This window comes from Taurulus bubalis, assembly GCF_910589615.1.
Source record: "Taurulus bubalis genome assembly, chromosome: 21".
Lineage (NCBI taxonomy): Eukaryota > Metazoa > Chordata > Actinopteri > Perciformes > Cottidae > Taurulus > Taurulus bubalis.
In genome coordinates this window covers 2,192,424-2,212,831 of record NC_136609.1, presented here as the reverse complement: position 1 = coordinate 2,212,831, position 20,408 = coordinate 2,192,424, and positions in this window count along the sequence as shown.

The window sequence follows — 20,408 nt, the reverse complement described above, 5'->3', positions numbered from 1 at the left end:
ACTTGGCGGGACTCCTCTTAATGACCGTTGGCTGCCAAATGCTTCTTCAGAAGTCATAAACATCATTTTTCCACAGCCTGTTCCCTTGAATATGCACAACAAAAATAACCATCGAAACTTTATTCTGCGTCCAATCCAATTACGAACACTTTGAGAAGTTCATCGGCGGTTGCCAGACACTGTGCTCCTCAGTCGGGGTTTGCTGAAGGGCAAACAATGGCATATTTTATTTATTTTTAAACACTTAAATGCAGAAAAAAACACATATTTTTAGATGCATTCTAAATATTTGCATTTTTCTGACAAGGCGATGGAAAATTTGGTTGAACGGTTTACGTTTTTTGACGTTTTTGGACATTATTGCTGTTTTAAAAGCATTTAAATGACTATTCTTGCTTCACATTGTAAGTGAATGTGTTCCAAAGCTTTTGAAACAATATTCATGAGTTCCCTGTATGCCTCGGGTCCAGTTTTGTTCGACGTCTTTTCGACCTTGCCGTCACCTGATCAGTGCGCATCCTCTGGACTCTTCATCTCCACTTGAAAGTCTTCCAGCGCACCATAAAGCATGTAGGTACAAGGCGCTGCTGCTGGGGGCCGGGCGGCGACCCCCGAGAGACCGCGACGGCCACAACAAGGGCGTCTTATCCCGATGCCACTTCCTCCCTCGTCTGTGGCGGGATGAAGGCTGCAGCCAGCGGGGGGTGAGGGGGTGGGGGGTGACGCCCAGCAGGAGGGCCCCGCTCGGGCCCCGCTCGGGCCCCCGGGCCGGCGGTTGATCTGGCGACTGATGGCTGAAGCTCCAGCGATGACTGGCTGAGGCCGGCGAGACGTCTGGGTCGGCCTCGTTCAAAGGTTAAGCACGACGTTACGGGGGCGAGGCTTCGAGAGCCGAACGCCAACGAGGTTGTTAGCGAATCTGTGATGTCACTCCTAGTCCACGATCAGCTGACTGGAGACGTGGAACTCATCCGTATGACTGCAGACTGCACGTTCAACACTTTAGGGGTTCAGTTTGAGTGAGTTTTTCTTCTTCCTGCACTAACTTTGTTGCTATAATAACCCGGAGGAGATATTTCCGTGCTTCCTCAGACCTGGAAACAGACTCCGAGAAACATAACCGGACCTGCATTTGCTCAGAGTTTCTGGCCGGTGGAGGAATAGTTTGAGATGTTCAGAATCTTTGCAACACTGGATTCATTACTCCGGATGTGTGGCACCTCAATTAGGGGGAAGGGAGTCGTTCTCCTTTTTTAAGAAGGCTTTTCTGGGCAATTATGTGAACAAAGAGCCATCCAAATATCTCAATTAAACATAACAGAAATCAGCCCCGATACTCCAACATAAGACCGTAATGCTGACTCGGTAAGGAGCTTTCTGCCTTCTATATTTAGACTTCACTCGTGATTCAGCTTTCCCGCTGATGGAGTCCATTTTTATTGTCTCTCCGGTGGCATTGTTAGAGAAAGTCTGCCGTGACCTCTTTGTGGAGCAAACATTTTAATTATGCATGGAGAAATATATAAATATTAGGGTGTTTTCCCTTTGCAACATTATTTACAGAGTAACGTTGGGCATCAAACTGGCATCGTTGGTCCCATTTAGAGTCTGATGGACACATCCCATTGGTCCCAGTATACACTGGCCTTTTGCAGTGCAGAGTTTCTCAAGGTGGAGGACTTGATGTGTGATGAGGAGAATAAAAAAGGGAAATAAAACTTCATAATTTCTTTATAATCCTTTTGGATGCAGTGCAGGTATCCTATATATATATATATATATATATATATATATATATATATATATATATATATATATATATATATATATATATATATATATATATATATGTATATATATATATATATACATATATATATATATATATATATATATATATATATATATATATATATATATATGGTAATAATATGTAGACTTGCATTGGGAATGTGGTATTTTATATTTTAAGAAATATATTTCCAACATTTGCATCCATTGATGCATCAATAATCGACGCTCCTCTGAATCGTCGGGACATGCTTGCTATATTTTTATATTCTTATAACTATAACTCGGCTATTTAGTTTTTTATTTTCCAGCTAAATATCCATCATCAGAGTGCTGTGAATGCATTTCTTCACTTCTTCAGCATTACTGTAATATGAGCATAAAGGCAACGCTCTGACTGAAACTGATTCAGGAGTGTGGAGTGTACAGTAAAGGAGGGCCGTGCTGCCAGCAGTCTATTGGCTGTCCTCCCTGTACGACGCCCAGCACTTCTATTAAGTCTATTAAGTATGATTCAGTCCTTCCTCCAGGATCCATTCAACCTCTTTTTCCTTCCTTTCACCAAATCATTTGTATTAAATCGTCAGAAGAAGAGTGAAACACCCCTAACAGAATTGAAGTGTACGGCTGAACAGTTGGAAATCGCTTCATTTATACACCAAATTAAACCAAATGATTTCATGTGTTATAATTTCTTTCCCGCGTGTGACAGAAGCCTCGGGGTCCTGCACTTTGAACGTAAGCCTCTCGCTCCTCCATCTCTTCCTGAACGTGCACACACACTCATTTTCTGCACACAAAAAGAAGCCTCAATTTCTTGCTTTACCAAACCAGCACAAATATTTGGAAAGGTGATTTGTTACGGCTCCGAAGTGCCGCGCCTGGAGCCACGGAGAGCTCTTTTTTTATTTATTTTGATTTGAGACAAAATGCTATATGATTACGAGTCCTCAGAACACGGAGAGGAGCTCGCCGGCTAAGCGAGGGTTCACTCATGTGGGACTCCTCCGCTGATGAAAGTGAGCCGCCGCTGCACCCTGAATCTGTGACAGCACCCCTTGAAAAGCCAGAACCCTTGTTTATCAATTTGCTTTTAACATCTCAAAGATGAGCTGACGGTTTTGTTTTATCTCGCTTCAAAGCCCCGGCGCACTTCTTCTTTCTCCCTCTTTCATTCCCCCAAAAAAGCAAAGTAAAGGTTGGCGTAAACATATGCAGAGCCGCCTTGAAGAGGGAACAAGTCGCCGGATTGGCGTCTGATTCCTCCGTCTCTCAAGGCTTGTGTGCTCGCTGAAGAGGCCTGTTTCTGACAAAGCAAGGTGGAGAGCAGCGTATTTAACAAGCTCCTCTTCCTCCTCTCCCTCCTCTCCCTCCTCTGCAGCTCTGTACTTCTGTGAGAGGCCTTTCTCTCTTTGTCTTGACAGGGACAGCTCCCTGCCCATTTGATGTCGGCTTGACGGTCAAGGATAATGGTGCGTCGTGGGACCGTTGTCATCCCTGTCAATAGGATGGCCGGGAGGCAGGAAGGGAGGGAGGGAGGGGGGGAGGGGGGGAGGGATGGAGGCGGCTGTGAATATACCTTTTTTTATTCCTTTGCCACATAAGAAGTGCTGCATTGTCTTCTCCGGACACCCTATTGGTCACTGAGGTCACTTTATCTGAACGCGTCCTTGCAGTTGCATCACGCACTTTCTGACGTCTCACCCTCGAGTGACTTGTCTTCTTTTGATAATCCTCTCCTCTCCCTCTGAGCCTCGCTGCACGACAAACTTCCTCTCTTCTTCTCTGCACACACACACACACACACACACACACACAAGTACACACACACACTTTCTCTTCTTATTTTTACATCCACGTCTTCTCAATGTCAAACAAAGCCTTGAAAAAAGCTACTGATCGTTTTTTTCTACATTTTTTTTTTGTTCTTGTTTGGATTGAATCTAACAAGGATCCTTTTCTCTTTGATGTAATTAAGCTCCTGAGGCTTGATCTGGGCGTCAGAGTTAATTTTTTCCCGAGCATCGCGGGGAGCTATCAGAAGACTTCAGATGTCAGGCGCTCTTTCAAGCTTCACGGCACCTCGTTTTTTATCCACCTCGCATAAAAGATTTGGGTTGGGAGGGCGGAGGGGAGGGAGGGAGGAAAAACAAACGGACTCGCCAGACGTGGAGGAGCCCCCTCCCTCCCGCTGCCCGACACCTCCACCACCCTTCCCCGGTCTAATAGTCCTCCTTATCTCGACGCCAGGATTCCCCAGGCCCCTTTTTGTGCAGCCATCACAATTGCCCACCTGTAGCCTGAGGACAGAAGGGGAGGAGGGAGGTGTGTGCGAGGCTCCAAGACGCTCTGTGTTTTCTTTTAATGGGAGTTGGTTTCTGTTGAGCGAGCAACCTGTGTCACTTCCACCTCCTCCCCCATCGCTAATGACGTGTCAGAGGACACCCACGGCGAAGGCGCCCTCGTTTTCCACGCCGCAACGAAGGCAAAAAGCTGTCCGTCGCCACCGCGGAAACTATGGACGGCAATTTGTACACACGGTTCGGTGGTCGCGGCCTTCGGGGAGGAGCAGGGGCCCTCGCAGGAGTCGGTACAAGATGGAGGCGAGGCGCATAAAGCTGCGTGCATGTGCAGCAGAGTAATCAGCGCGGGTCAATTTCATCTGAGCGTCGGCCCGCCGCCATGAGTGTTGTCCTCCGTGAAGAGAGTCAGAGTTCAGGGCTGGATATGGTTGTGGAAGGAAAAAATAACCTCTAGGGGGGCAGACTGAGCGATTGTTATATAAAACTGTAAATCGTAACTTGTTTTATGAAATAAAATGCCCAAACTAATGCATTTGGATGTATTGATCATCATAAGTAATATACAAGTGCAATATATGGTTTGGTACATGATAAAATTCAAATAGCATTCAAATTGCCCCAATGAGTTCTCCCTGAATGTTCTCTGTTCTAAACCCTCTCTAACTTTGTTCTGCTTCACTTTATCAAAGTCAACCTTTGCTGAGAGAATGTTCACATATTGAGCTATGATTTGGGTTAGAGAATGTTTACATATTGAGATATGATTTGGGTTAGAGAATGTTTACATATTGAGATATGATTTGGGTTAGAGAATGTTTACATATTGAGCTATGATTTGGGTTAGAGAATGTTCACATATTGAGCTATGATTTGGGTTAGAGTTGGACCTTACAGCTGCATCATTTCAAAGGAATAATCATCTTGAAAGTGATTTTTTTATAAGCGGACCTGAAACCTTTTCATTTCTTTCTGTGTGTCATCTTCATATACTCTTAACCAGTAACATATAGACTGATATTTACACATCTGAACAAAATCTCACATGTGTACCTTTTATTATAACACCAACATTATTCAAATAGCCCTAGTGGTTGCAGAGAAACACCCTTTTTAGTTTGGGAACGTAATTTTCGAGGAAAGGGCCTAAAAATAGGTGGGTTTTCAAAAGGTTGAGGAAAAGCTCGGCGACGACTTTGTGATTTGTCTTCTGTTTCCTCTCTCTCTCTCTCTCTCTCTCTCTCTCTCTCTCTCAGAGCCGACAGACACTCAGCCCGTGTTCAAAGCGTAATCTTCAACCTCTAGGTAGCGCCGCTCATGCTTGAAAACAAAATCTCCATAAGAGAAGGAGGAGGTGGAAGAAGACAGAGGAGTGGAGAGGAGGGGGGTTGGAATAAAGGCACATTAGACAGACAGTTCCTCTCAATTGCTGAAACAATAAGCCCTATTTATCGCCCATTTGGAAAAAAAGGTTTGACGTGGCGGCGAAACAGAGGCGGCTTTCATCTCCCTGACATATTAAACTGTCACAGTGCTTAACTTTAAATTAAGGTGACACGCCAGTGACTCGGGGATGTCACTAATAGTGCAATGGCGACCTGCTAATAGAAGTACAATATGACACGTTTGCTTTAACTAAAACCTCCGCTGTCAGATTACACCAGTGACATCTTAAACTTTTTCATACATTCGACGTTGACACTTGGAACAAATGCAATTTGGCGTTGAGAGCGGGACAAAAGAAGGCGTCCTGAATGGTATTGTCGCGAGGTGTCTCCGCATAAAGGGATGACATTCTCTTGCATTAGGTGAATGCAATAAATCAAAACAGTGTGTGTGTGTAAGCGCAGTGTGAGGATCATGCACCCTTGTTGTCTTAAGAGCTTTAGGAGCTGCAGAGGTTGTGTTGCGGCGAGGTGGAGTGCATGAATATGCGTACAAAATGTGGGTTTTCTCGCTGAAATTGGTTCTTTGCGTCGCTCCTGAGAGACAATGGAGTGGCGTGACAGCCGGGCCTCGCGTCAGAGGGCCTTAACCTTGGATTAGTCGACTGGTTGAAACGCGCTCCCTTTGTTTGACGTGTCACATGACGGGTCTCGCCCCCGAACGCGCCGAACAATGCACGTCAGGGGGATTGTGGGTGATGAGTTTTATTGTGAAAAGATGACATTTTCCTTGCAATAGGTTAATGTAGAGCAGGAGCACACAGTCATTTATATATTTATATATACATCATGAGCGCATTGTGCTGTATGTCTGCACCGAGGTCAGGCTGGTTTCGTCGCTCTATGGATCCATTAAAAGAGTTTAACACCAGTAATGGATGTTTTTGCATTTATATTTCCAACTCTTCAGTTTAGCAGCTGTTTAGCTCAGCTCGTTTCCAGAGTTCTGGTTAAATGGTGCTGAAAAAAATGAGACAAACTTCACTCGCAGTCGGATAAAACCCATGTTGTCACGAGTCGGGCGTTGTGCCCGCGCACTAATCCATTACTGCTGGAAACACATTTTCTTGTACTTTCCTCTCTCTCTCTAAAGCTATTTTTAGGCTCTGCGGTTTCTCTGAACGCCATCGAGCCGCCGCTGTGAGTTTCGTCTTCTGCCGAGCTGATTGCGTGGCGCTCTTTAAAGGGCTCGACTCCTTCCCTTGACTCCTGTGTCCTTCACACCAACACCTTAAATCACGTCTTTACAAACAGTGATTTTAAATTTACTTCAATAAAGTCTCCTTAGTTTCTTCTGATTAGAGCCGCTGCTGACTCAACCATCGACGTTTCCAATTAACTGAAGGAGGCCGGGGACGATACGGGCCGCTGCCACACACACACACACACACACACACACACACACACACACACACACACACACACAGCTGCTGCGCTATCACACACTCCTGCTGAACAAAGGTATGCACATGAGAACACACAAGAAAAACAGACACACATTTAAAGGGACACACACACACTCTCTTACGTTGCACACAATAAATACGCATTAAAGATCTCGCTCACACCCACATCTGTATTTACAGGCCAACAGGAATACACACACACACACACACACACACACACACACACACACACACACACACACACACACACATACACACAGACACGCACATATCCACAGAGCTGAACAAGCCACCGTTACACATGCACAAAGGTATATGCACATAAGAACACACAAGAAAAACAGACACACATTTGAAGGGACACACACACACACACACACACAGACACACTGTGCATGAGGTTCACACACACACACACACACACACACACACAAACACACTCTTATGTTGCACACAGAATAAATACACATTAAAGCTCTCGCTCACACCCACATCTGTATTTACAGGCAACAGGAATACACACACACACATACACACACACACACACACACACACACACACACACACACACACACACCCTTCAACCACCTCACCCGGTCCAGAAGCTCCGCCACGCCTCCTCAATAGTGGAAGAAACAACCGGAAGAGAAAGCTTTGCTGCAAACAGACGTTTACATCTTTCCATTCAGCGGATAAACAGGAAGCATCCAGAATAAAAAAAAGTCCAAAATCAGCGGAGATAATCGCAGCGTCACGACAATGGGGACTTTGTGAACGTGCACAATTTAATGCGTAAATATTTGATATGGGAGAGGGAGTGGGGCTGTGTTGTTATGTAAAAACACAAAAGCGTGTGAGCTCACGACCAGCTAAAGGTGCAACGCTCTGTTTCTGCTCGCATCCTGTTTAAGTCACCCAGCACGAGTTCTACCTGGATACACGTGTAGAATAAGGAAAAGCCTCGGCGGACTCATCCTCCTGCTTAGCGTCAGGGCTAATTGGGGAGAGAGGTGGGGGGGAAAGAAACTCAGTAAAATCCCCTAATTCCTGGATTATAATTTTAAAATATTCCAAAATGCTAATCAGGGAATTGCAACCAACAAAGGGATAATAAGACGGTCATCCAATTACCGGCACCCCTCCCCTTCTCCGAGGGGCCTGGACGGACCCGGAGCCGCTCGCTCTCCTCTTTTTTTAACTGAGGACGGACGCCGGCGCTCAAGCTGTGAGCCGAACGGGTCTCCCTGCGTCTGCCTGTCTCACAAATATGTTAATCAGGGTCCAGATATTCACACACTTAATTAGCGGGGGCCTTCGGTTTTGTTTCGTTTTGATTGGGGGGGACGGGGTTCTTACTGTTCAATGGTGGATTTAAACATGGCCTCAAGGTGCTGAGGAGGTTTTGTTAGCTACTGTACCCCAAATGAACTTTTCTCCCCTCTTTTTTCCTCACGGCAGAAGGGGGGGGATCCAGATTAGGCTGTCATTTGCCGGCGAGCGTTTCCATTCGGAACATGAAGTGATTGCGCTAATTGAAGTGGCATTCATTACATTAACATATTATATGTCGGAGGCCGGCCCCTGTACCTCCACTGCACCGGAGAAGATGTTGAAGCCGGGGTTACGAGGAGGGAGGGGTGCTTTGTTCAACGCTCTAAGAAAACTGCACGCCGGCTGCCTCAATCGGCATCATTAGACATGAAATTAGAATTTTTTCCGGGATGAACTGCTCACAGAAAGGACTGCAGGGATCTGACACAAGCACTTTGATGTGTGTGCGATTCGGAGAACGTCTCCTATAACGTCTCCTCGCCAAGTGTGTTATGGAGCGCGACATCGACTCCCGGCCAGAGGGTCAGAGGGTCGACGCTCGGCTGGAAAAAGTACAGATTTGAAGTCGGCGTCATGAGAAAATGAGCATTTATGAATCGAAAAGGAGTCGAAAATTCAATTAGATGAAACGCTTAACAGTGGATCTGTGTTCCAGCCGCTCGCCGCCGAAAAAATGCCACAGAGGAGAAATTAATTTCTACATTTGTGCTTTCAATTTCCTTATTTGCCTTCAATAGGGGGCCGTCCCTTATTCCTGCACACCCGGGCCCGAATATCACTTACACAAGAATATTATATTGCTCATGTAAATCTCTCTTTTCTTCCTTAAAGAAGAAGAAGAAAGCAGCTTGGCATATTTATTGGTGAGTCGTGCTGAGCCTCTACCCCCCTCCAAGATACCCAGATCTCCCACCGCCCCCGAATCCCTCACACAAATACAATGACCCAAATACAGCAGGAGGGTCTAGACGGGGTTTCTAAAGGGGATCCTCTCTGCCCTGTGGCTCCATATCAGGTGTTTAACATAAACACATTCAGGGGAAAAGATGCACGTCTGCTTGTTGTCCGTTAGCTCTATTAGGACGGTGTGCAGAGATTTATGATCGAGGTAAAAATATGCAGTAAAAACTGTAGTAACCGTTAAACCCTGGTGTGGATTAATTGGCGGGTTGATGCAGGTGAGGTGTGTGTGTTTGACCCCATAAAGCACCTGCAGCCCCGCCTGGAGGTGTGTGTGTGAACTGCTGCAGCGATGCCTTGTAACTCTGCAGCAGCCCTTTAATGTGCACTCCGCACTCCGAGCTGTATCTGACCCCGTGGCCGACATCCACCGCCATCCGAGCGGCGAGAAAACACTCAGAGATTCCCCCGGAATTTTTTCGGAAGAATTTCTTCTTTTTTGACATCGGTCCAAAACCAATCCCCTGGCTGTAAGAGTATGTAAAACATGTTCTCCGCTTTTCTTTACCTACAGCTGACTGGAGCACCAGCTGGTGGCGAGCAGCCAAGACTGCAAGGCTTTTTGCTTTTACTTGGAGGATAACTGCACCGCTGAACTGCTGTGGGATTTGCTCTGCATTATAGAAATGGACTGCAGTATAGATTATTAACAGGATGTGTGGGCGCGTCGGCTCCGGCCTTTTTTCCCTGAGAGTTTGTGTTGCTTCTTGCTCTCTTTATCCTATTTTCTCTCTTTTTGTGTGTGTTTTAATCTGCATCTCTCTGCGCATCTGATTGTTTAAATTAATTTGCATGCGTTCAATTCCCACCCGCGCGCTATAGTTCATATACGAGAACAATCCTGATCTTTGTACAATTACACTTCCAGATCTTTTTTTGTTTCTTCTGATTTATTTGGCACCACAAGATGAAAGAAAAATAACCCGAGACGTATTTGAACCACGTGATCAGACTGTGGAGCACATTTCAACAAAAATACATCTAAATACGGTGCAGTGATGGCTGAAATATCCATGAATTGTATCAATCAAACCTCCCAAATGCAATATTTTTAATATTTCATCATATAGGACAGCGAAAGAACAGGAAGTCTGTGTTCTGGGGTCATTTAATTGTCACTCTTAACTCTTGAAGTGTGAATCGGGCCCATAATAATGAGGAGGAATGCTGGCATCAGGCTGCACTCACCACTGTATCTGCACTGGGAGCTTAAGCGGCTCAACTATAATGAATTCGGCATAAAAGACACACGAGGAATAACAGCAGACGACGTTGCAGCTGCTTGTACTGGAAGTTAGACCTCAAAGATTGTACCACGAGAGATACACACAATAAAAGTACTTCAGCGGAGTCTGATGCATATTGGGATTTTATTCCGCCTTTAATTTCCAAGATGTGAGGGAGAGAGGATCGCTCCTCTTTCCCTCTCCGTCTCCACAGTGACGTGATTGGGTTGGATTTGTGTCCGTCAGCCGCCGTCCTCGTCTCCGCTTCTTGTCAAACCGCGAGCGTATTTATACTTTTGATCGGGCGAAATAGAGCAAGAGCGAAAGAAGAAGAAGAAAAAAATCTCCTGTCAGCTATTCTTACATAAAATATTAGAATTCTCATTGTTATGAAGCCTTGCGCTGAGAAAGCCTAAGCCTCTTGACTTATGCATTTTAAAAGTATCCAAAGAACCCAGAGAGGGGGAGCCTTTTTTTATATTTATTTATTATTTATTTCCCCCGCTGACCTTAATCTTAAATAGGTCTCAGAGACAGGTAGACTGATAAATGGACTCAAGTGATTCCGCTTGAAAAGAATAGGAGCTAAGCCCACTTCTTCAGACGGCTTGCATGGCTCTTATCGCTGGCAGGCGACAAACAGCTCCAAACTGCAGGTTCCAGAGGAGCCGCGTGGCGCCCGCTGCCAGCCGGGCTAATGCATAGATTAGTTTACAAGTTTGGCTCCGACGCCAATTGGATTAAGCCTCATCGCGCAGGGGGTATTTCCACATTGTCTGACAGTCTACATACGGTCAGCGTCGGGCTGTGATTGACTTATGCTAAGTCCTTCCTCTTTATGCCGTTATCTAAACACACTGGGACCAACAGTGTCGGCGGGGTGGAGCGCCGCGAGGCTTTCGGAGCGCCACCTTGGGCGATTGGAGCCTTTTATTCCCGCAGATAGGAACCCGTCGTCTTTTGATATAAAAGGGGACCCGTGTCAATATCGAAATACCTCTGACGGACGGAGGCCGCGTCTAATGCCTCGACGCTGAGCCGTGATCAGACTTTCCTCCAAAAAAAGGCGCTTTTTTTATTGTCCGGTGAAATTGGTCGGGTCTCCTTTAAGACGGAGGTTTATTTGATTAAGACTGGAGAAACCACGCGAGGGGACGGCTTCCGTGGCATTCCTCAGTAATATTTATACCGATCCCTCGGCCTGTGAATCATTTATGCGCTCCGAAACCTCGGAGTCAAGCGAGTGAATTAGGCCTCGTGATAATAAACTAACCTCCTGCTCGGGCATTGTCTCTTGTCAGATCAGAGGAAGAGGGTCAAGAGCAACTGGACCTCTAGGGCACCCCAGGGACTACCCTCCCTCCCCCCCAAAAAACCCTAACAGCTCTGCGGTGGGACCGCCGCAGAGGCCTTTAATTGTTATTTCAGCGCCCGCCCCATCTTCGCCCATCCCCCACACACACACCGCGGCGGCGTCCGGGCAAACAGAACGGTCCTGATCGCCTCGTAATGAGCGGCAGCGTCCGGAGGGAGCAGGCCAGTGACTTCCAAATACATTGCCCTTGTTAGCCGCGTTTGGCGCGCTGCTCCGTTGTTACAGATGTCGGTAATAGAGCGCTAATAGAGATCCATTACCCTTAGGTTGTGTGTGTGTGTGTGTGTGTGTGTGTGCAAAGAGCCCCATAAGATTACTACACTGGCTGACCTCTGCATCCCTCTAAAACGCATTATTTCATCCGATGGAGCCCAAAGGTGGCGTTGATGAAGACGCAGATTCGATTATCCTCCGCCGCCGTTTTTTGCGATTTCGGGGGATTATGAGTCGGCTTGGCGACGGATAATATTAGTAAGAGAGGAAGCATAAAAAAGGGAGCCGGAGAACAACAGAATAACAAATTGCATGCTGCCCTCAGGACAGAAGGTAGACAGAAACATTAAATTAATGAGCCCAGAAGAACTTTGTCACAAATGAATCGTGTAAATACATTGATCTTCTCCTCGCTCGTCTATTTCCTCTCTTTCCTCTGCAGCCTAATGATCTCTTCCTCTACCATTTTTACTCTGTTTTTCACCGGCGCCGCCTCTGTAAACACTCTTCCTTCTTATCTGCACGCCGCCTCCTTCCTCCCGAGGCTATGGAGCAGATTTTTCATTTAGCTAAAAGCTCGGTAAGAGGTCTACGAGAATGATAATCCTACCACGGGCCGCAGCTGGCGTTTCCGCGGCGCGGATGATTAGTCGGGAACGTTTTGCATTCGACCTGGAGAAATTCTCTCAGTGGGAAGTTAGCATCCGCTTACTGTCTTTTTCAGCGAGGCCCCACTTATGGGCCTCCCTCCTCCCTCTCCGTCTACACACACACACACACACACTCTCTCCAAAGGAGGCTTCCATAATGGATGATGAAAATCTAGCATTTACCTCCTCCCTGCTTCCTCCTCTCCAAATACCGTCACTCCTGTCACCGCGCGCGGCGCTCGTTGACCTTCCTCAAACATATTTCTAATTGCTTTCGACTGGTGAGTCGGGCCCCCGCTGCTCCGGAGGGCCCCGCGATGCCAGATATCCCACTTTTTCCGCAGGTACGCGGGTGAGGGATTCCCTCAGATGGAATTAAGGCGGGCGAACAGGAGAAGCGGGTCGTTGAATGCACTTATCTCATTTGTCTGACAGGTTTAAACGTTTATTTAAAGGCCTCAGCCCTAATTCCCTCAAGCAGGTGTAAGCTTTCCGTCGAGGTGTGAATTATATCCAATCGAGCAGATACGCTTCGTAATATGATGAGCGAGCTAAGCTTCTGCAGGTGGAAATTGAATAACTCATGGTTTCTGGGCGTAATCCAGCCGCATTGTCAAAGACAAACAGCAAAGGGGAGCGTCGCGTCGCCGTGTCTTCGGCTTTGTGCGGAAAACACTTAACAATAAAGTGCATTAGCGGCTTCGCGTGCCTCTCAAATGCCACCAAAACAAGCGGGCCGATCCAAACTCTCCCTCCTCCGACTACCCAGTGCCGTTTAAAGCCCCGCTGGAGGAACACATGGAGCTTTCTGCACTTTCGGAGCCCCGGGTCACGTCACAACAGGCCCACAGTTGATGGACAATGTTCACCGATGCAACAAACACAAATGGGTATTTGCTTTCCTCCGAGCATCATCCGCCACCTGGCTTTAGTTATGAATCTGGCCGGGATTATTCCTGAGAGGATTCATATTCGACAACAACAACAAAAATCCACATTCAACTAATATTTCTTTCTGTCTTTTTCTGATTTTTTTTGAAGATTTCCCCGATAAATTGTCTTTGCTTGTTCTAAATTTGAACACAAACGATTCACATAATTAATTTTCTCGGCAGCAGTCAAGCGGCCTCTTTGTGCCGGTCCACCCCAGTAGTAAGTGATCACATAACTCGTGTGCGTTTTATTTATATCCCCACTTGTGCCCATGGACAGCAGTAAAAGGCCTCCACTGTCTGTCCCTCTGCAGCTGCATTGAAGCAAGTTGTTCATCATCTGACGTGACTTTTATGGCACAAGTTTTACATTTGTTTTTCAAAAAGAGCTCATTGTTCCACGCCGCCGGAAGGTAGGTTGTGCTTGATCTCCGTACCAATAAAACACTGTGAACATATCCCCATTCATTGCGATAATTAACTGTATAATAGAAAGCTATGTTCGGGAACATTTTGACACGCAATGTTTGTTGCTGTAAACTCTTAAAAATGTACCCATGAGTTTCTGGAGAGGTCTCTTGTGGATCTCTCAAGTCCACTCGTGGAGGAGGTTCGGGTCCAAGCATGTGACTCCGACACCCGTTGCCTAAATCCTGCAGAACTACCGAGGCATCGGGACTTTGGTGGAGTGGATCCAGGTCCATGGAGGACCAGCAGACCGTCTACGATGATGTCACTGTGACCTTTCACCCCCTCAGTAGTGGAAATCAAACTTTTAAAGTGATTTGTTATTCGTCTTTTGTCCATTTTGCAACATGTATTCTCAAAACAGAGTATTTTTAAGCATTTGACACAACTTTATTGACTCGTGTGATAATTATTTATATTATTTACGATCGCCAACTCTTGTAAATATGCGGTGTTTAAAAGGGAAACAAAGGGGAGTTTTGTTAAATGTCTTTTTTCAAGGAAAACTGTATTTTTAAACAACCCCCCCCTAAAAAAAAAAAAAGGTTATGACCGAGCGTCTGTTCTATTTATTCTCAGCAGAAGCGACTTGTGACCGCGTAACAAATGTTCAACTTAAGGGGGAATTTCTGAGGAGTTCCTCAAACACTGAAGCCCCATTGTCATCCGGGGCTAAAAAAAAGAGGGAAAAACATGTTGAATGAATACAACCATGTGACCAGAAGTAATGACAAGCGTGACCCATTTGCGCGATGATAATTAGCCATCCACAGCCGCGGGGCGCTGACCTCCGAGCGGGGATGAAAACAAACCGGCGGATCTGAAGCGCTCTTTGTCACGAAGGAGAACAAACCGGCGTCTGACATGCCGGAGCCTTGATCACGCTCCATACCGTGTGAGATATGCAAGCGTGTTTTTATGATACATGTATGTGCAGAGAAGCGCGTGAATGGCCTCCGATGTTTGGGCCGATATGACTCCGTTTGCAACGTACGTTTTTATTAAAAAAAATCACCATCAAGTGCCCCGTGTGATCAGATTTAACATCACTGCAATAAATCAGCACAAGGAGAATCTTATTTCTACTTATTTCTTTGATTGCGTCATCGCTTCAGGCGATGTCTTGACACGCGACACGAGATAAAGACTTCGATTCATTTTGTTTTTTAGCCGCAGTTTTGTAATCTTGTTTATTTTTTTTTCCCCCATCGGACGCAGACGAGTTCTCCATCAAGTCACAGAAACTTATCGCATTTATCCTCGACTCGTATCACTTTTATAATCGCGGTATTGAAATAGTTTTTGTAATGGAACGACACGGCGGATTAGAAAAAAAAAGTCATTTCATTTCTTATTCGAGCATCTCCTCAAAACCTCCAGGCGACATCGGCTCTGCAGACCTCTGGAAACACATGCGCTCATACACGTTCGTGATTAAAGAGTTTTAATGCAGAATTTGACATTTTGAGGGTTTAAATGTGAAGTTAACGCTGTATTCCTTGCTGAACTCCTTCCAAACAATAGTTATTCCTCCGATGAGGCCTTTACAATGACCTGAGCTTCAGCACGCTAGTAAACAAAATCAAGAAAGGCTTTAAAATGGACTTTATAACGCAAAGTCGAGCCGCTCCTGCCTCGTCTTGCACCTCCATCTTTTGGTGAAACATGTCGAAGTCTCGTCTTGAGTCGGGAGAAGAGACGAGATTAGGAACCGGAGAACCTGGCGCCGCCGTAAGCGCCCGCCGCCCGGCTTCCTCCGCCGCCGTCTGCGCTGTAAGTCGGTCGAGTATCGCACCTACCAGGCAGATCGGGGAAAAACTCAAACACCGAGTGCCAAGATCTTTATGTGGATTCCCACACTTCCAAATAGCTTAGGATAATTCTCCGTCTAAGCTAATACCTGGTGAGGAAGTAAAGCCTGAAGGATGGGATTATTTAATATGGCATTTTTTAAATGTGTGACACGCTAATCACATCTCAGAACAGGAATACTTCAACCGTTTAACTTTCGTCAAGGGAGGAGAGACGTTCTTTGGGGGGGGAGTAAGCCTTCAAAAGAGACCCCCACCCTCCTTTTCCCCCTCCTTCCACCACCTCAAACCGCAGAAACCTGCTGCAAAAACCACGATGACAATGACACATTGTCGTGCCTCGGAGGGGGAAAGCGAGGCGCGACAGAGACGGAGTCACCTCGGGTGTCGGGAAGTTTTTATTCCGACTGTTGTGGTGAAACAGGGACGCGGGGAGTCTTCCTTAAGCATCGAGGCCTAGACGGCAGACAGAATTACTCCTCTGTGCCCCGATAATGATTCCACAATCCTCACACATACCGGGCGTCTGAATCTCCTGCGGATTTGCAGGATAAAGCCGAGTTCCCCCTCCCTCCCCTCCCCCCCGGGATCCCAAAAAAAAGTTTAACAAGGTGACGTGCAGGCGAGCGCCGGGTTCGACGAGCGCCGGGTTCAGACGCTCTCGTCTCCTTTATCTCCGTCATCTGTCTGCGATCATTAACGGTTCAACATCTGAAGCGTCGCTATTATATCAGCGTCGGAAAGTTATTAAAACGCGCACACGCCGCGCACGCACACGCCCTCTGCCCTGGCGTCTCTTTAAAAAAAAAAAAGGGATGGCGCTCCGATAGCGGGGGCGAGGAAATCAATGAAGGGCCCGAGAGCAGCCGGTCTGGCAGACTTGACACGCAACAGAGGAAGGTAAATTATTGGAACTTTAATTACTTTGATCCGTCATGCATTGTAGCATTGTGTCAGGGAAGTCAATGCCATGACAGACGCCGAACAAAGGCCAGCGCCGCATTTTCATAACATCTTCACTCCCTTTTCCTAATGCCTGATTAAAGCCGGGGTGTCGAGGACCAAAAGCCCCCAGCCCCTGGTTGTTTCCTCCCTTCTTTCCTTCCTTCCTCTCCTCTGCCTCCATGCACTGATTTAGAAACTCATTTTGAAAGCTCTGTTTACCCAACTCATTACTGAAGTCAGGGATTGAATGCCGGTCTATTATGGGCCTCTGCAACGCGGCTTTACAAACAAGCACAATGCGCCGCGCTATCACCATTATCACATTGTATGACCGTAATGTATCGCGCTGTTTTCCACCCGTAAATATAAGTCCCGTGTTTGCAGCTAAATTAAGAAGAGAGATTTCCCTCCACAATGAAGTCTGTCCTTTTCTGAGTGGCCGGCACCAGAAAACAATGACGGGGAAAAAAAACACAAAGTAAATGAGCAAGAGTGAGAAATTCCTTCTTTTTTTTTTATCATCAAAGGCTGTACAAAATTACTCCTTTTTTTTACCCTATTTCATGAATATTCTGCCACTTAGCGTTGGGATGAATCTGCAGGATTGTTCTCGGAGCTGATAAATGGCCAGCATGTGTGGTAATTTAGAAGCGAGCATTAATCTCCAATCGTGGCCCGAGAAGGGAATAAATAGGAAGCAGAAAAAAGGTAATTGATATCTAGCAAATGGGCAGACCCCCTAAAAAAATAAGTTATGCAGATATAACTAAGGCGATCATCTGCGTTATTAATTGCACAAACTGCAATATGTGAGCTGAACGGGGAGAGAGAGAAGAGTGCTTTGTTTTAATTCTTCATTCATGTGCTAAGTACGATTAAGCAAAACTGTTGTTTTGAGCAAACTGAAGGGAATAGCTCAGAGAAATTGTCATCAAGAAAAGGAATGCTGCTCTTGACTGGAGTCTTAATTCATTAGCGGATCAGGGATTTGCTAACTTCAGTCCTAATCATCCACGCAGCATTCCACTGATGGGTTGTATTTCTGTCTCTGAGTGATTTGTATTTTATTGTATTCTGCAGTTGGGGATAATCCGGCACAATGTGACCAAGTGGGCTTTGAGACTCTCAGCTGCAGAGGACAGCGAGGACGTTAGCTGTTAGCCGTTAGCTGTTAGCCGTTAGCCGTTAGCTTCTGTGATGTGTCCACGTCGACGTGCTGCAGCCAGACGGGCGTCCACTGAGTCATAAACAATACACATATATCTTCTTTCTTTTGCAGACCTGCACTGGAGTTTACTGACTGCCCGAAACACAAAGCACCGTTTCCTCAATTACTGTATGTCAGAGCCATAGTGCACCTTTTACTTCCTACACGACAGATTATGATTATACATACGAGACCAAACATGATCAGCGTAAAGCCTCCACCAGCTGCTTACATGTAAATGCATCGGTAATAATAATCCTGTAATTGAATTCATATTTACTGACAAAACACTAAAAGGAGGTGATTTTTTTTCCCCCACATAATAAATGTCCTCAAGTGATGTCACTTGAGTCAGCGGCGGTTGGCTGCGAAGACAAAATCCTCAGCTGTTTTCAATATTTGCACAGAAGCACGTGCACCAATTGCAAATTTGTGATTTCTCTCACACACTAAGAGGAAAATAGTCAAAATAGTGGAGAAATAAAATTTGCAAATTGCAAATTTTGCCCTCGTCTGCACCCGACTTTTAAAAAGCAAAGAACTCATTTTTCCGAGGAAGTTCTGAACCCAAACCGCCGCTCGAGTGAGAAGTGAACATTTAAAACTTAAAATGTTATGAACCTCAGACAGAGGGGCGGGAAAAAGAAGAAGAAAAAAATCATACTTCTCCCTTAATTTGTATTGATGGCCTGGAAGAAACCAGCATGCTTTGCAGTTCTGAAAGGGGGGAAGATGTTTAAGTGGAGATTAATTCAAATTTCTGCTTGCTCAGTACTTGTAAAACTAAAGCAATTTATATTCCTTCTCTTAACGATCCCCCTTTCTCTGATTGCGGTAATGTAATCTAATTGTAATTATGATACTATCTGAATCATGCAGACCTTAACATGATTGGAGCTACTCATTGCATTAAAAACTAATTTTTGAATAATGATGAAAGGAGCACTGGAAAATGTGGAAGTATTACATTTTTTCTTTATCTCTGTTTTGTGGGGGGATCTTGTTCTCACCCCTCTCTCCCCCGCTCCCTCCCCCCAGCCTACAGTCCTGGTATAAATGACGAGGAGGAGTGATGTGAGGAGGTGGGAGGAGGTGCCGGATGGGAAATGGACCACCCCAATTAAACGTATCGGGCTCATCAGTGGCTGCGGGATAGCGAACAAGTTCACTGCCGTCCCACGAGGTTTAGCTTATCACACGCGCCTCCTCCGCCATCTATCACCCGCCAACACCCTGTTCACCTCACCCGAGACGGGGGAGGGAGGAGGGAGGGAGGGCTGCTCCTGCCGGGGCGATAAGACTGAAGGGAAACAGTCGAACGAGACGCCGCTGATTCAGCTCTGTGTCGGAATCTGAAGGTCTGGATTTATATTTGAAAGCAAATAAATATGTGAGAAGATTTAAGGCGATATTTCTGTTTTTCTCTGTCACTTTAGGCATGTTCTGTTCAATCAGCTGCTGCGACAAGCTGATCATTTATGTTGAGAAACAGTGTGAAGGAAATGAAAAACAACGACCGCAAAAGTCTGCGATATTTTAAGAGAAAGTCTTGATTTATACCATCTGCCTTTTATTGTATTGTACAAGTATATTGTAAAACGGAGTGTATTGTACTTGTATTGTATTGCTTCTGCAATGCAATGCATCCTTGTTGAAAGAGTTGCCGTCAATCATTTGTTTTAATTCATTGAAGTTATTGATCTTCACGAGCAGATAAACCAGAAAGAGAAAAGTATACATTTTATTTTTTATTTTAAGCGTCACCCTTTTTAAATGAACAGAGCAGTCTTCAAAATGAGATAATCTTTCATTTAATGTTCCTTTTTAGAGAGCAACATGGCTGCTATTAGCTTCTCCTTACAGGCTGCACTTCTGCACCCGTTTAGCTCGAAAGCTTATATTATTTATTAAAGTAACACGGACGCTACCACACCTGCACGCCGCCGCTAACCGCAACCTTTTTGATCAGAATATGACTCTTGTAAAATCTCATTTGAGGCCCATTCACAGCGGTCCACCGCAGACGCGAGGGCCGAGGTGAGCGAGGGCCCGATAACGACAGCTTTCACACGCGTTTAACGTATGAAATGAGGTGTAATGCACCAAGTGGCCGGCCTAATGGACACGGAGACACTGTGAAAGTCTCTGCAGCGGAGAAACAGGTACAAACCGGTGAGATAACAGCTGGGAAACCGGGGAAGGAAATCATGTAAACCTCCGTTCAAGGTGCAGAGCTTCCTCCGCTTCCTCCTGCAGGCAGACAGGTCAGCATCCGTCTCCCTCTGACCAAATGCATTTGAAACCACATTTGAAACCAAAAGTGCTGATAATCAATTGACGAGAATGT